Raw genomic sequence first — 17,392 nt, 5'->3', positions numbered from 1 at the left:
TTCTCAACCTTTAATACCGATTTTTTTTGTCGATAAACATCGATTTTTATAAATAAGAGGTGTAAATAATGGTTTTTAGTGATTAAAAATTGGAAATTGTTTACACTTTACGTAAATGCTTCTTCCTTTAAAAGAGTATGTTCGAACCAACAAAAATTGGAGGTAAAATATAAAAATTAACACTTCGCAGTTTCTTTTCAGTAATTCTAGTGGAATTTATTATTATGGTAAAAATTTTACAAGTTGAGGTAAATATTTTCGAAATATTTTTGGCTTTGTGACACTAGGGAGTATACAAGCCGCTAGGTGGCACTACTCGTGTCAAAGTTCCGCGAAAATTCAAGTTTGATCAATGAAAAACATTTTTTTCTACAAATTGATAATAAAAATAGTTAGTTTATTCATGAAAATGAATTTGATAATCAATAATAATGATCAATAATTTTTTTGAGTTGAGATTTTTTGGTTGAATTTCATTGTTTTTAAATAAAAATTCAAATTTTTGTTTGTTAAAAATTCAACTATTTTGTGGTGGTTGAAATAATGAGTCATAACTTTATTTCATCAGTGGAAAATTCTTCTTTTGGGTTGAAAATTTAACTATTTTATTGTAACATTGTTTTTTCAGTTGAAAATTAATTTTTTATATGAAAAATGAACTTTTATTTGTCGCAAAAAATTTTTTTTGTTGAAAATTTAAATATTCCGTTTTTCGTTGAAAATTAATGTATTTTTTCGAAAATTCATTTCTTCGTTTCTAAATTTAACTATTATGCTAGAAATTTGTTTATTTGATTAAAAATTAATTTTGTCTAGTTGTAAATTCGACATTTTTTTAGAAAATTATTCTTCTTCATTAAAAACTCATTTGTTTAATTTGCAATTTTAACATTTCGTTAGAAATCGTTTTTTTTAACCAATTTTTGTGCAGTTAAAATTGCTTAAAATTGGATTTTTGAAAAAAGTTTTTTTTTTTAAATTGAAAATCATTTTATTTTGTTGAAAATTGAATTAATTTTGTTGAGAATTAAATTTTTTATCTAAATACTTAACTAATCTTATTTTTAAATAATTTCTTTTTGAATTATTTTGTTTGAAAATTTAACAAATTTGTTTTAAAAAAAGTTTTTTTTTTGTTAAAAATTATTATTTTTCAAAATGAAAATGTAACTATAACAACTTTGGTTGAAAATACGTTTCTTTTGGTTGAATTTGTTTTTTAGTTGAAAATTAATTTCCTTGGGTGGATATTTAAATTTTTTTTGGGAGATTCGTTTGTTTTTATTAAAAATTAATTTTTTCGAGTTTGCAAATTCGATATTTTGTGAGAAAATTATTCTTCTTGAGTAAAAAATCATTATTTTAAGTTGAAATTTTAATTATTTTGTTTTTAACTAACTATTGATCTTTTTGGTTGAAAATTTGTCTTATTTGTAGAATATTATTATTCTTGTTTGAAAATGGATGAACATTTGCCGATTTTGTTAGAAAAAATGTTTGTTTCATATTAAATTTTTTCAATTGAATATTTAACTGTTCAATTTTTTTAATAATTTGATCTTTTTTAGTTAAAAATTTATCTTTCGTTGAAAATTGAACTGTTTTCCTTAAAAAATATTGTCTTTTTTTTTGTTGAAAATTAATTTTTGCAACTAAAAATATAACTATACCATTTTTGGTTGAAATTTTTTTTTCTTTTGTTTAAGATCATTTTTTTGCAGTTAAAATTAGTCTTTCTCGTGGAAAATAATTTGTTTGAAAGTTTATTTTTAGTTGAAAATTAAACTATTTTGTTAGAAATTAATTTTGTTGTTGTTAAAAATTAATATTTTTGTGGTTGATAATTGGTTTTTTTAGTAGAAAGTTATTCTCCTTGTTTGAAAATTCAATAATTTTGGTTGAAATTTGAAGTATTTGTTGAAAATTCTGTTCTTTTTTGTATTAAAAATTAATATTTTCATCTGAATATTTTTCTAATAATTCAATGTTGAAAATCAGTTCATTTTGTTGAAAATTGAGTTAAGTTTGTTGAGAAATAAATTTTTCATCCAAATATTTAACTAATCTATTATTTTTGAAATTTATCGTTTTGAATGATTTTGTTTGAAAATTTAACAAATTTGTTGAAAAAAGTTGTTTATTGTTGAAAATTATTATTATGTTTTAAATAATTGTTGAAAATACATCTATTTTTGTTGAATTTGTTTTTTATTTAAAAATTCATTTCCTTGGTTGTATATTAAACTGTTTTTTTTTTGGAGATTCGTTTTTTATTTATTAAAAATTAATTTTTTCTAGTTGTAAATTTGATATTTTGTTAGAAAATTCTTCTTCTTGAATAAAAAATAATTAGTTTAAGTTGAAATTTTAATAATTTGGGATTTAACTAACAATTTATCTTTTTAGTTGAAAATTCAACTGTGTGATTGAAAATTTCCTTTTTTTGTTTATTATTGGTCTTTTTCGTAGAATACTATAATTCTTGTTTGAAAATAGTTGAACATTTCCTGATTTTGTTAAAAAATTTTGTTTTGTTTTATAATTAATTTTTTCACTGAATATTTAAAATGTAGTAATTTGATCTTTTTTAGTTGAAAATTTGAGTGATTCGTCATAAATTGAACTATTTTTATGAAAAAATGTTGTCTTTTTTGTTAAAAATTGATTTTTTGCAGTTAAGATTTTTCTTTCTGATGGAAAATGATTAGTTTGAAAATTAATTTTTTTTGTTGAAAATTGAAGTATCTTGTTGGGAATTTATTTCTTGTTAACAATTAACTTTTTTTTAGTTAAAAATTGAATTAATTTGGTTGAAAATTAAATTTTTTATGTAAATATTTAATTATTCAAAAAATGTATTTTTCTGTTTTTTTTTTAAAACGAAACTGTAAATGTCAACGTTGGTTAAAAATACGTTTATTTTGTTTGGATTTGTTTTTGACTAAAAAACATTTTGTTTCACTAAAAATTTAACTATTCTACTTTTTGGTCAAAAGTTTATATTTTTATAGTTGAAAATTTAACTACATGGTTGCAATTGTATGTATTTTTTCCGGAAATTTGTTGTTTAAAAAAAAAGCTTTTGGATAATGGTTGAAAATGTACCCATTTTGTTAGAAATTATTATTTTTTTTTGTTTAAAATTATTTTTTACAACTGAAAAAGTTTACCAGTTTTAGATGAAAATCTGTTTTTGGTTTTTTTAGAAATTAATTTATGTTTAGTTGGAAATTAGTTTATTTGGTTAAAAATTTATTTGTATTGTTGAAAATTTAAATATTTTGTTGAAAAATATTTTTCTGATTTAAAAATGAATTTTTCTAACTGAAAATTAAATTATTCCATTTTTGGCTGAAAATTTATTTTTGCAGTTGAAAATGTAATAATTGTGTTGAAAATTAGTTTTTTTCTAGACTGAAAATTTAAATATTCCATTTTTAATAGAAAATTCATTTCTTTGGTTAGAAATTTAACTATTTTGTTAGATATTTGTTTATTTTATTAAAAATTAAACTTGTCTAGTTGTAAATACGACATTTTTTAGAAAATTACTCTTCTGGATTAAAAAATCCTTAGTTTAAGTTAGAAATTTAACTATTTGGTTTTTAATCAAAAATGTATCTTTTTAGTTGAAAAACTATATTATTAAAAACTTCATTTTGTTGTTGATGAAAATTATTCTTTTTTTGTAGAAAATTATTATTTTTGTTTGGAAATGGTGGAAAGTTTGCCGCTTTTGTAAAAAAAATTTGTTGTTTTGCTTTCTTTCATTATTAATTTTCCCAACTGAATATTTAACTGTTCAATTTTTTAGAAATATGATATTTTTTTAGTTGAAAGTTGATATCTTTCGCTGAAAATCAAACTATTTTTCTGAAAAAATGTTTTTTTTTTGTTGAAAATTAATTTTTGTAACCAAAAATATAACTGTACCATTTTTTAGTAGAAAGATATTCTTCTTGTTTGAAAATTCAATATTTTTGGTTGAAATGTGAAGTATTTGTTGAAAATTCTTTTTTTTTTTGTATTAAAAATGAATATTTTCAACTAAATATTTAACTAATAATTCAATATTTTTCAGAAAATGTATCTTTCTTAGTTCAAAATCCATTTTTCTCGTTGAAAATTCAAGTAGTTTGCTGAAAACAAGTTTTTTTCAAATTGAAAATCAATTTATTTGGTTGAAAATGTATGTATTTTGACCGGAAATTTGTCGTTTTTTAAAAATATTATTATTCTTGTTTAAAAAATCGTTGAAAATTTACCCATTTTGCAAAAAATTAATTTTTTTTTGTTTTATTAAAAATTACGTTTTCAACTGAAAAAATAACTATAACAGTTTCAGATAAAAACCTGTTTCTGTTGTTGTTGTTGAAAATTAATTTATGTTCAGTTGGAAACTCATTTATTTAGTTAAGAATGTATTTCTTTTCTTGACAATTTAAATATTTTCTTGAAAAATATTTATCTTATTTAAACATGAATGTTTTTATTTGAAAATTTAAATATTCCATTCTTCGCTAAAAAATTATTTTTGTATTTGAAAATGTGACAATTTTGTTGAAAATTAGTTTTTTTCTAGAATGAAAATTAATGCTTTTAACTGAAAATTTAACTATTCTGTTTTTGGCTGAAATTATTTCTTTTTAATTTTGATTTGAAAGTTCATCTTTTTCGTTGATATTTCTCTTTTTAGTTGAAAGTTTAACCATTTTGTTGCAAGTTCGTATTTTTTTAAATGAAAGCTTTTTTTTGGATGAAACTACAACTATTTGGTTAAAATTTTAACTCTTCCATTTTTGACTGAAATAATTTATTTTTTATTTTGATTCGAAAATTTATCTTTTTTGTTGAAAGTTGAATTATTTTGTTAAAAATTCGTATTTTTTAAATTGAAAGTTGAACTTTTTTTCAGATTAAACTTCGACTATTTGGTTGCAAATTAATTAATTTTGGTGAAAAATTGTCTATATAATAAAAAATTATCTTTACTAGTTGAAAATTCAAATATTTGATCAAAAAATAAATAAAGTTGTGATGTTATATTTGTGAAATTCAGAACTATTCAAGAAAAACGGAACATCAAATGAAATATAAATTTTTTCTTTTTAAACTAAATATCTTGCAGACTTACTTTCTTTTATCAATAAGCCGTAAAGTTTAATTATTAATTTGTATAAAAAGGTTATTTTTCATTTAATAAATTTGAATGTTCGCGGTAATCTCCCCTCTTGTATTTCACAGATTTATAAATTCTCCGCTAGATGGCAGCATTTACCCGTAAAACAAATGTTTGAATTTGTAAGAACAGTCGCGAACAGTTCCAAACATTGCCAGTAGAGAACGAAAAGAGAGACGGTCGTCTCCTAAATTTTTGTTTCTCGTATTTTCGGAGCCGGTCTGAAAATTCGGGGCTTATTCGATTTTTCCGGACCTAAAATTCGTCGCGAGTGTCTTAATTCATAAAAAATGAACTTAAAAGAATAAGTGATTCGCGTAATAAACTGATATGGTCGGTATCGTTTTTCCACTTTTGAGGTTAGACATTTCGAGAAGAAAGGATTTAATTTTTGGAAGCTAATAATTTTTTTGTCAAATCTTGCATTTTTTAATGATTATTTGTGTATTCCTTGCGTTTAAAAAAATATATGGAAGTTTCATCGTCCATAAAATTGCTTCAGGTTAAGGATTATTGTGAAATTTGAAATCGTTAATTATGCGGTTGTGACGGTTATGACCCTGACGCGTTCAAACGTGCTCCAGAAAAAGTGCAGTAAGTAAACATGTTTATGAAACAATTTAAAGAGTTTTTGTGAGCGTTCTCGTAAAGTCGACACTTTATCATTATATATTATTCCTATTTTTCCCCTGTTTTAAGAAACTTGCTCCTTTTCACGTTTTTTTTGCGAATTGAATTATCAAAAAAAAACTTATTTTCGTTGGAAGTTAATGAACTCTTTCGATTTAATTAAAAAGACTAGTTTTATATTTTGCATTCAGAATTCGTACTTCTAGTTGAAGATTGTATTATTTGATTTTTAACATGCAGATTCAAATATTTTTCAGTTGAAAATTAAAATGTTTGTAGGAAATTAGTCTTTTTGGCTTAAAAATTGAATCATATGGTAGAAAATTCAACTCTTTAGTTAAAAACTTGTTTTTTTTTTCTTATGAAAATTCAAAGATTTTGTTAAAAATTCGTGTTTTGAGTTGAAGATAAAAATATTTTGTAGAAACTTGGTCGCTTTGTCTTGAAAAATTAATAATATATTAGAAAATTCAACTATTTAGTTAAGTATTTTTTCTTTAAAATTAAATAATATTGTAGAAAATTCAATCGTTTAGTTAAAAATTCGTTCTTTTTTCTCATGAAAATTCAAATATTTTATTGGAAACTATTTTTTTTTCCTTAAAACTTTAAAAATGTGATAGAAAACTCCACTATTTAGTTAAAAATTCGTTATTTTTTAGCGAGGAAAGTCAAATATTTGGTTGAAAATAGTTTTTTCTTTACTTGGAAATTCAAATATTTTGTTGAAAATTTGTTTTTTTTTGCATGGCAATTCAAGTTTTTTCTTGAAAATATATTTTTTTTTCGCTTGAAAAATTTCAATGTTTTGTAGGAAATTAGTCTTTTTGGCTCAAAAATTTAATAATATGGTAGGAAATTTGTTTTTTTTTCTTAGAATTTCAAATATTATGTTAAAAGTTCGTGTTTTTTTTCGCATGAAAGTACAAATATTTGGTTAAAAATTGTTTTTTTTTTTTTGGCTTAAAACTTTAAAAATATGGTAGAAAATTCTACTCTTTTGTTTTTTTTTCGCAAGGAATTTCAAATGTTTTGTTAAGAATTCCTTTTTTTTTCTTGAAAATTAAAATTTTTGTTTTTAAAGTGCGTTTTTTTAATTGAAAATTAACATTTTTTTGAAAATTTGTTTTTTGCTTGAAAATTCAATTATTTTGGTAGAAATAAAATTTAAATAAAATAAAATAAATTTAAAAATTTAATAATATAGTAGTAAATTCGACGATTTAGTTAAAAAATAGTTTTTTTAAATGGAAACTTAAATATTTGGTTGAAAATAAGTTGTTTTTTAGTTGAAAATAAAAAAAAAATGTGGGAAATTAGTCTTTTCGACTTGAAAATTTAAAAATATGTTAGAAAATTCAACTATTCAGTTAGAAAGTCATTTTTTCGCAAGAAAGTTTTAATATATATTTCAAAGTAGTTTTTTTTTTTATTAGAAATTCAAATATTTTGTTCAAAATTTTTCTTTAGTTTAAAAATGAGAATATTTTGTAGGAAATTAATCTTTATAGCATACAAACTTAATAATTTGGTAGAAAATTTAACTATTTGGTTAGAAATTCGTTGTTTTTTTCTCATGAAAATTCAAATCTTTGTTGAAAATTCGTTTCTTTGGCTTAAAAATTAAAAAAAAAAAGGATAGAAAATTCAGCTGTTTAGTTGAAAATTCGTTTTTTTTCATGGAAATTCAAATGTTTGATTAAGAATTCGTTTTTTTTTTTCTTTTGGAAATTCAAATATTTTGTTGAAAATGCGTCTTTTGAAAATGTTGAAAATTTATATTTTTATGTTTGTAATTAAAGTATTTTAAAGAATTTTTTTCTTAAAAATTCAACTCGTTTGTTAAAAAGACATATTTTTTGTTTTAAAATTTAATATTTTGTTGTTGAAAATTAACTAATTTGTTTCAAATCCACATTTCAATCGCTTTTTAGAAAATTCAGTTTTTTTGGCTTGAAATTCCACAATTATTGTAAATTATAAATTATAAATAAAATTGTATAAATAAATGATTGTAAATTAAAATCTTTTTGGTTCAGGTCAGATTCTTGGTTGAAAATTATTTTTACGGAAGTTTTAACTATTAAATAAATTGATCTATTTTGTTAAAAATTACCCTTTTTTATAGAAAATTAATCTTCTTGGTTGAAAATTTATCTTTTTCAATTGGTAATTATAATATTTTTTTTTTAAATTCATCCTTATTTCTTGAAAATTCGTATTTTTAGCTTGAAAATGCAATTATTTGCTTGACAATAAACTTCTTGTCGTTAAAAATTCATAATTTCGGATCAAAAAGTTCAACTGCTTCATAGAATTTTTTTCTGCTTGAAAATTCAACTGTTTCGTTATGGGAAATTCAGATTTTTGTTTTATAAACTTTACCTTTATTGTTGAAAATTACCTTTTTTAAATTCATATTTAGACGTTGAAAATTCAACATTCTTGTATAATAATAATATGATGCTAATTTTTTCCTCTATTAGCTCTAAAATAAACATTTTTTTAAATATTATTATATTATGAGTTGTAAAAAATAAATTTTTTGATCAGTCTCGTCTCTTTTGCTTAAAAATTAACTTTTTTTGTTGAAAGTTCATTTTTTCAGGTTTAAAACCCAAATTGTTTATAAAAAATTCGACTTTTCATTTTGAATGCTCGAATTTTCTTTATTGAAAATTAATTTCTTGGTAGAAAATTCCCCTTTTTAAATTGAAAATGCGATAAGAATTTTTTTTATATAATATTTTTTTAAAAAATTACATAATACTTCCTCATTTCTGTCTCACGAGACTAAATAATTTTTTAAGAATATGAACTTCCATTTCTTAAGTTTACTATATGGGAAAAATTAATTTTTATCAACATTCTGTAAATATTATTTTTTAACATTTATTTTTATCAAGACTTTATAAATACTAGGACAACTAATTACCTTTTGTTTAGGGGAAAAAAGTCGAAATAAATTTTTTTTGTTATTTAAGGAAAAAAATTCCAATAAAATCAATTTACAGTTCATTTTCAATAAATTACTTGCCAGAAAAGATGAATTTTCGACAAAAGACATAAATTTATAATCTGTTTGGTTATAAATATATGTCGAAGAAATTAAATTTTCTACCAGAAAAGACGAATTGTCAAGAAAATACAATAGCTTTTTAATAAATTGTTTATTTTTTTGTGTTAGGTAAATTAATTTTTCAGAAGGAAAGATGAATTTCCAAGAAAATAAAAAATAATTTTCTACAAAAAAAGACGAATTTTTAATAAAAAAAAATATTCTTCACTAAAGAGTGGAGTGGAAATTTTTTACAAAATATATACATTTTTAAATAAAAAATAAAATTTATATCCAAGAAAATTTATTTTTGACCAGAAAAGAAGAATGTTAAATAAAATAGTTGAGTTTTCATACAGAAATTTAACTTTTTACTGGCAAAAACCAATTTTCAAAAAAGCAGAATTAATTTTTTTAGCAGAAAATACAAATTTTGAAGAAAATACATAAATTTTTAACTAAACAGTTAATTTTTCAACAATAAAAAAACAATTTTCTACAAAAAAGACGATTTTCTTACTAGAAGAGACAAATTTTTAACTAAGAAAATTAATTTTCTACCAAAAACTGGAAATTTTACACAAAATATATTCATTTTTCAATAGTTAAATTTTCAAAGAAGAAAATACGAACTTTCAACAAAATAGTTTAATTTACAATTAAGAAAATAATTTTCCTATTAAAAAATGGAATTTATAATAAAATACATACGTTTTTAACTAAAAATTGAAATTACAACCAAAAAAATTAATTTCATACTAGAAAAGATGAATTTAATATAAAATACAATAGCTTTTAAATAAAGAATTGAATTTTCTTGCAAGTAAATTAATTTTTCAGAAGAAAAGATGAATATTCAACAAATTGAAAAATAATTTAAAAAAAAAAGAATTTTTTTCTAAAAAAAAACAAATTTTCAAGCAAAAAAATTATTTTTTTTGCTACAAAATGGAAATTTTTAAGAAACTATGCACATTAATAAATAAAAAGTTAAATTTGTATCCAAGAAAATCGATTTTCTACCAAAAAAGACGAATTTTCCACAAAATAGTTGAATTTTCATACAAAAAAAAAAATAACTTTTTACTAGAAAAGACGAATTCTAAACAAAATACAATTATTTTTTTTATCGGAAAAGACAAATTTTCAAAAAAATATATAAATTTTTAACTAAATAGTTAAATTTTTAACAATGAAAATCAATTTTCTACAAAAAAGACGAACTTTTTACTAGAAGAGACAAATTTTCGACTAAGAAAATTAATTTTCTACCAAAAATGGATATTTTTAATTAAATATATACATTTTAAATAGTTAAATTTTCAGACAAGAAAATTCATTTTCTACTAGAAAATAGGAATTTTCAATTAAGAAAATAATTTTCCTATTAAAAAGAATTGAATTTATAATAAAATGCATATATTTTAAAGTAAACAATGAATTTACAACCAAAAAATTTTATTTCATACAAGAAAATATAAATTTACAATAAAATACATACATTTTTTACGAAATAGTTGAATGTTCAACCAAGTAAATGAATTTTCCAGTAGAAAAGATGAATTTTCAAGAAAATTCATAATATCTTACCTGAAAATTAAATTTTCAACAATGAAAACCAATTTTATACAAAAAAGTCCAATCTTTACTAGAAAAGACGAATTTTCAAAAACCAATAATTTCCAAGTAAGTAAATTATTAATAAATATTTGAATTTTGAGCTAAAAATGTTTGAACCAAATAGTTCAATTTTTTCCAAATTGTTGAATATTCGAGCCAAAAAAATAAAAAAAGTGCGTTAGTTAAAAATAAAAATTTGAATAAAATTGTTCAGATTTAAAATTTTTAAAATTAATGTTTAATCAGACAGTTGAATTTTTAAATCAAGAAGGATGACTTTTAAACAAAATTGTTGAATTTTCAACAAAACAATTGGTTTCGAACTAAAAAATTGTTTTTCTACTAAATAGCTTCATTTTCGAGCAAAAATTGCGAATTTTCTACAGACAACTGAATTTTCAACCCAAGAATGTTAATTTTTAACAGAAAGTTATTTTTTAACTGGAACATTTTAACTTTAACTAGGGAGCTCCATTGTAAGCAATAATAATAATAATATTAATAATAAATTTTGATGGAAAGAACTGAATTTCAAACCAAAAAAGATGATTATTTAACAAAATAGTTGAAGCTTTAATACTAAAAAATGTGTTTGTCAAATAAATGCAATTAAAATATTGAGTTTCCAAGCCATAAAAACGAAATTTCAATAAAACGGTTTATTTTCTAAACAAAAAGTATGAATTTTTAACAAAATTATTGAATTTTCAACATAACAATTTTTTTTAAATAACAAATTTATTTTCAGCCGAAAAAGGCAAATTTCAAACAAAATGCGTAATTTTTCCACGAATTAGTTAAATTTTTTACCAATTTGTTTAAATTTTTAGCCAAAACTACGAATTTTCTACAAAAACAGTAGAATTCTTAACCCGAAAGTGTAAATTTTCAACCAAAAAGTTATTTCTCAACTGAAAAATTTTTTTTAACTAGACCGTTATGTTTTAACAAAAAAATTGAATTTTTACAGAATAAACTGAATTTTAAAACAAAAAGATGAATATTTAACAAAATAGTTGGATTTTAATTAACAAAAAATGTGTTAGTCATAAAAAAAATTAAATCAAAGTATTGAGTTTTCAAATATACGAATTGTCAATGAAAATGTTGAATTTTCAAACAATAAGTGTGACTTTTTTACAAGATTGTTTAAATTGTTTTTAACAAAATACGTCATTTTTGTAACAATCAGTTACATTTTTATTAAATTGTTGAACTTTCGAGACAAAACTGCGAATTTTCTACCAAACAGTTTAATTATTAAACTGAAAATCTGAATTTTTAACGAAAAGTTAATTCTCAACTGAAACAGATTAAATTTTAAACTGACAATTGCATTAAAAAAAAGATTAAATTACTACAGAAAGAGATGAATTTTTAAAACAAAAAGATAAATTAATTCAATGATCAATAAAAGAAATTGTGTTAGCCAAAAAAAGAAAATTTCATCGAAATTGTTAACTTTTCAGGTAAGAAAATACGATTTTTCAACCAAATAATTCCATTTTGAATCAAATAATTAAATTTTTGGTTTTCGAAAATAATTATTTAAATTCAAATAATGCAATGAAAATATCGAAAAATGGTAATTTTTTTACCTTTTTTAAAAATAAAACAACTTTTGACTTATTTTTTTATGAATAATCCTATATTATTAACATTTTCAGAGGTTATTTTAACCAAGAAATGAAAATTGACTATCACATTTATTAAATTTTAATTATTTTGAAAACAAAAACGTGTATGTGTGAAAAAAATCGAATTAAAAATGACTTTAAAACATAGTTGTATATTTATTTTGAAAAGTTCTGATATACGACTGCCACTGGTCAAAGAAAAAATCAAGGCCTTTCTTTAAGACCTTCGATAGCTCAGTTGGTAGAGCGGTGGACTGTAGTTGGTTTCCGAAATGTAGACATCCATAGGTCGCTGGTTCAAATCCGGCTCGAAGGAAGAATTTTTTTTTAACCAAATTTTGTTTATATTGAAATGAAAAACATTTCGAAATTTATTTTATTTAATGTAACTTCAATATTTATTTTTAATTTTTAAACTGTTCGTAATAAATTATTTGAAATGAAAATTCGGTTTTGCTGTAATTCGATTTTTTTCTATTGATTTTTTTTTCTTTCTGGAAAGTGCTTAAATCCAATGAAAAATTATATACATTTTTCTGAAATTTAAAGATAATAATTACCCATACAATAGGTAATAAAAACTTTTTTTTTAAATTTTACAAGATAAAAAAAAGTTTTTTAAAAACTCGTGTGAAGCAGTTTAAAATAAATGTAAGAAAATGAAGATTTTGAAAAACAATTTTGCAGCTTTTTAAGATTTTTGGTAAAGTATTTTAGTAAGTTTCATATAATTTTCTTAAATTTCGAAAAAGATTTTTTAAAAGTATTTTTTCATAACTTTTTTAAATGTAAGGAAAATTTCAATTTACTTAGCTTTGAACAAATTAAAACAAAACTTAAAAATATTTTAAACAAATTTTAAACAGAATAAAGATTTTTGAAAATTTCGGAAAAGATTAGAACCTTTTTAAGAATTGTGAAGTGTTTCAAGATACTACAACAAATTTCTTGAGATTCATGGAAAAATTTCAAATGATGTTTTATTTTGAAAAATAGATTGTAATGTTAAGAATTGTTATGAATTTTGAAATATTTGAAGATAATACACAAAATTTGTTAAGATTCATAGAAAAATTTCAAATAATTTTTTTATTTTATTAATTTAGCAAATTAATTTAAAAAATCGTGCCAGTTTAAAATATAATTAGTAATTGCAAAATTTTTGGAGAGATTACAAATATTTTGTTAAACCTTTAAAATATCTTTGAAATTTTTTAAAATAAAAAAAAGTCTAAAAATTTATAAAATCTTTTCAAAAATCTTTGTGTATTTTCTCAAGAATTGTACAGGAAAATTATATGCATTGAAAATTTCATTTTCATTGAAACATTTAGATATGAGTTTTCCAAATTTGTTCACTTATGCATACAATGGTGGTCAAACAATCACACTGTTTGAAAAATGCAATTTGCTTTAGTAAATTTTTCTTTTTAAAAAAAGAAAATCCATACAAATATTTAATCTAATCGGTTGAAACTTGCAATTCCTCATCGAGATTAAAGGTTAAACTATAAATATCTTCATTCATTGTGTGCTTAGAAAATAATATTTATGACAATATTATTATAATTTTGCGTAATAAATTTAAAGGTTTTGTATAAATTATTAGAATTCAATTAAGATATAAATCTGTTTAGAATGCGCAATTCGAAAATCTTTCACCTATAAACTATTTTTCATGTAAAAATAGCCTGAAAATAATTTATTCATAATTAAAGGCTTTTATTAAATTTAAAATGTCGTTCTCGTCTAAAATATCCCATTTTTATCCATTTAATTCGAAATTGTTTAATTAAGAATAAGAACTTATTATTTAGAAATATCTGAATATTCATTTAAAAGCAGTAATTATAAACCAATATTCAAAACTAAAAAACAAAATAACAAAACTTTCAACATTGCAATTTTTTTTTGGATTTTGAAAATGCTCTAACTCTGATAATTTTCTTTTTATAGAAAAAAAGTCATGGGGATAAATTGTTTAAGTTATGAAGTACTATGAAAAACCGTGCATAGAATTTTTACATCTTGAAAAAATGCGGTTTCAAAAACTTTTTGTGCGATCAAATTTTGAATTTTCAACTTTTCGAGCAAATTGAAAAAGTTATCATAATCTTCTAGGGCTTTCAAAAAGCAACGTTTTTATTCTCCACACTTTCGATTTTTCAAAAAAAGTTATTAGGATGAATTGTTGGATTTTTTAAATTCTACGAATAAGCGTACAGAGAATTTTTGAATTTTTCAAAAAGTGGTCTCAAAAATATTCAAAACGTGCACATTTTTTAAATTTTCATCCAAAATGGCTGGCTGACGAACTTGACCTTTATTTTAGGACACTAAACGAGTGTACCAAAGGGCAATCTAATAGATTAATTTTTTCAAAAGTTATCGTGTTCACAGACAGACACATTCGTAAAAACCTGTTTTCCGGATTCAGGGGGTCTCAAAACGTGGACATTTTACAAAAACTGGGGGGTCAAATTTTACACAAAGCTAATACCTTCTCTGAGGAGAATGTAAGAAATTTTATTTGTAATTTAAATTTTGAAATTTTGATATATAAATAACAACATAACAACTATTATTGTTAGAAAACATTCGAGTAAATTGAAGAAATTTTTAGAAGTTTTCAAAAATAAAAAATTATTTAAAGAATTTGAAATGATTTCAAATAATTTAAACGAAGTGGCCACGCGTCCCAAAAAATCTGGCTATTCGTACCGAAATTTCGGTGTAAATAGCCCACGGTCTAATTGAAAACAAAATCTAGATTTTTTCAGACTTCGAACAAAAACTGTAGAATCTTCTTAAGAATTGTGAAAGGTTTTAAAATAATTTTAAAAAATCTTAAGATTCTTAGGAAAATTGTTTTAATTTTTAATCGTAACAAATTAATAATTTTTCAATTGTTATTTATGCATTAAAAATTATTTTTAAATACTTTCAAATATTTTCTTAAGAATTAAAAAAAAAAATTTCTTCAAATTTTCCCAGGTATCTTTATAAAATAATTTTTAAATTATATAAGTTTTATAATTTTCATGAGACAATTAGGAAAGATTGTAAAATATTTAAGATGTGCCAAAAAAAGAATGTGGAAGATTTAAAAAAAATATATTTTATTTTACATGATTTTACAAATTATTAGATAAATGTTAGCCTTTTCAAAAGATATTTAGGTCCTTTATAATTTCAGAAGAAATAATAAATATTCCATAAATTTTTGGAAATGCTTCCAAAGTTTAAAATATTTTAAGTCTATGCAAAGCCTCTTAAATTCCTAAAAATATTTGTAAATGAATCCAATTTTTCTTGAAATTTTGAAACATCATGTGAATGTAACAAATTTACCTCAAAATCTTTAAAAATTTCTTACGAATTTCAAGAAAATTATAAAAGATTTGTGAATATTTCAGATTCGCCAACAAAAAATCTAGATTGAGAAAAATATATATTTTACGGGATTTTACAAAATAATAGGAAAAGTTCGAGTCCTTTTAAAATTATATATCTACACAATATTTCTTAAATTCTTAAAAGTATTTTTATCTGACTGGAATTTTTCTTGAAATTTTGAAAAATTATTTAAAATCTAAAACGCTGCCTCCAAATATCCCCAATTTTCCTAAAAATTTGAATAACATTTATTTCCTCGCTTAAGACCTTTCAAAGTTATTATAATTAAGGGCATGTAATACTTAACATATGGGTATTCAGTTTTCCTCACATTTTGTTCACAAATTTTAATTTGAAAAAAAAACCATCAGAGTCCAGACGTTTGCATTATTAACGTCTGGCTTTCTTTTTATTTAAGAACTTTCACATTAATCAGCATTTTTTAAAATCTGATAGAATTTTATGGTTTAATCTATTTTTTATTTTTTAATGTTACAAAATTAAAAAATGTTGCTTTAAAATTTTCTACTCTTTCTCGAAATTTAAGGAAATATTTGATGTTTTAAAATCTTTTTTGAATTTTCTCCTAAAGCTCATTTTTCAAATTAAAAAATCTAAAGAAATTGTTTTGGTAAACTAAAGAATTTATGTCATTATCCTGAATTTTCAAAAAAGTCCTAAAATATCTTATAAATTTTCATTGCTTTTTAATCGTGTTAAAACTTCTAAATATCTCTTAAATTTACTCAAATTTATTCTAAAACTATGTATTTTGGCACGATGTTGCTTTAAACATTGGTTAACCCTTTTTTTTAATTTTAGGAAATAATATGAAAAGTTTTGTCATCTTTCTTAATGAGCTCTTAGAATTCATTAGTAAAAAATTGTTTGAAATTTTCCTATGAATCTAAACTATAGATTTTTCCTTCTCTTGACACAGTAAAAAATTAAGTTTACCTAAATTTGAATTAAATTACGGAAAATTAAAATAATTGTATTAAAATCTTTCGTTTTATTTTTTAAACTGTTTAAAAAAATTTAATCTCAAAATCTTTCAAATTTATTAAAACGCTTCTATTGTTCTAATTCTTAAAATAATTTCTTGCAATAATTTTATTTTAATTATCTCTTTGAAAATTAAAAAAAAAAGATTACCCAGATGTAAAAAAAGAAAACATTTTTTTCTTCTTAAAAACTCTGGAATTATAATATGGTAGCAAAAAAAAAGTTGTGAAAAAATTATTCATCTAACAATTAATTAATTTTTTGATAAATGATAACATAAAAAGCGTTAAAAAATCACTTTCATTCAAACATAAAAAAAATTTGTACTCTACATTTTCTTTTAATATCACATTCATTTCTGAAAATTTCTTTTATTGGTAACTTTTGATACTAATTTCAGAAAGAAGTCAAACGTATTTCCATATGATTTGAAAAATGGAATGCAAATACACATTTCAGTACATCAGAATCATTTGAAAAATTATCTAATTGAAATAATATAATTGCAAATTTAAATTAACTTTTAATATTTAAATTATATTCAATATGCCATTGTATAACCTTTAAGTCAATAATTAAATTATGTTACTTAAATTTCGGGAACTAAGTTTTAATCTTTATTTACTTTAATTATCAGTAAAAGTTAATTAGCTAATAATCAATTGATCACATGTACATATGATTTTGAAAATTTAATTCATATAATTATTTCAAAACGGATCCTATATAAATGAATGCAATTTTCATGTAATCAAATATCGTAAAAAAAATAATTAGCTAATAATAAGTAATTATTCTATTCATAAAATACAAGGCGTTAAAGAATTATTTTAATAATGAATTATTCAAATAATTTGTATTTAGTTT

At 21.3% G+C, this 17,392-nt stretch overlaps 1 protein-coding gene and 1 non-coding gene across 2 annotated transcripts in view; both read left to right on the top strand.

Annotated features, from left to right (window-relative positions):
- The first annotated feature begins 76 nt into the window (after positions 1–76).
- LOC117181490 overlaps positions 77–17,392 on the top strand; it is an 83,281-nt gene continuing 65,965 nt past the window's right edge. The window contains exons 1-2 of the mRNA XM_033374210.1: positions 77–162; positions 5,682–5,773. The gene's annotated coding sequence lies outside the window, so the exon portion shown is untranslated. The remainder of the gene's footprint in view (positions 163–5,681; positions 5,774–17,392) is intronic.
- Positions 12,348–12,440, top strand: Trnay-gua. The gene is made up of 2 exons: positions 12,348–12,384; positions 12,405–12,440. It is a non-coding gene; the product is annotated as a tRNA-Tyr (tRNA).

This window comes from Belonocnema kinseyi, chromosome 10 (genome assembly GCF_010883055.1).
Source record: "Belonocnema kinseyi isolate 2016_QV_RU_SX_M_011 chromosome 10, B_treatae_v1, whole genome shotgun sequence".
Lineage (NCBI taxonomy): Eukaryota > Metazoa > Arthropoda > Insecta > Hymenoptera > Cynipidae > Belonocnema > Belonocnema kinseyi.
The sequence above is the reverse complement of the archived record's forward strand: the minus strand, read 5'-3'. Positions and strand labels throughout refer to the sequence as shown.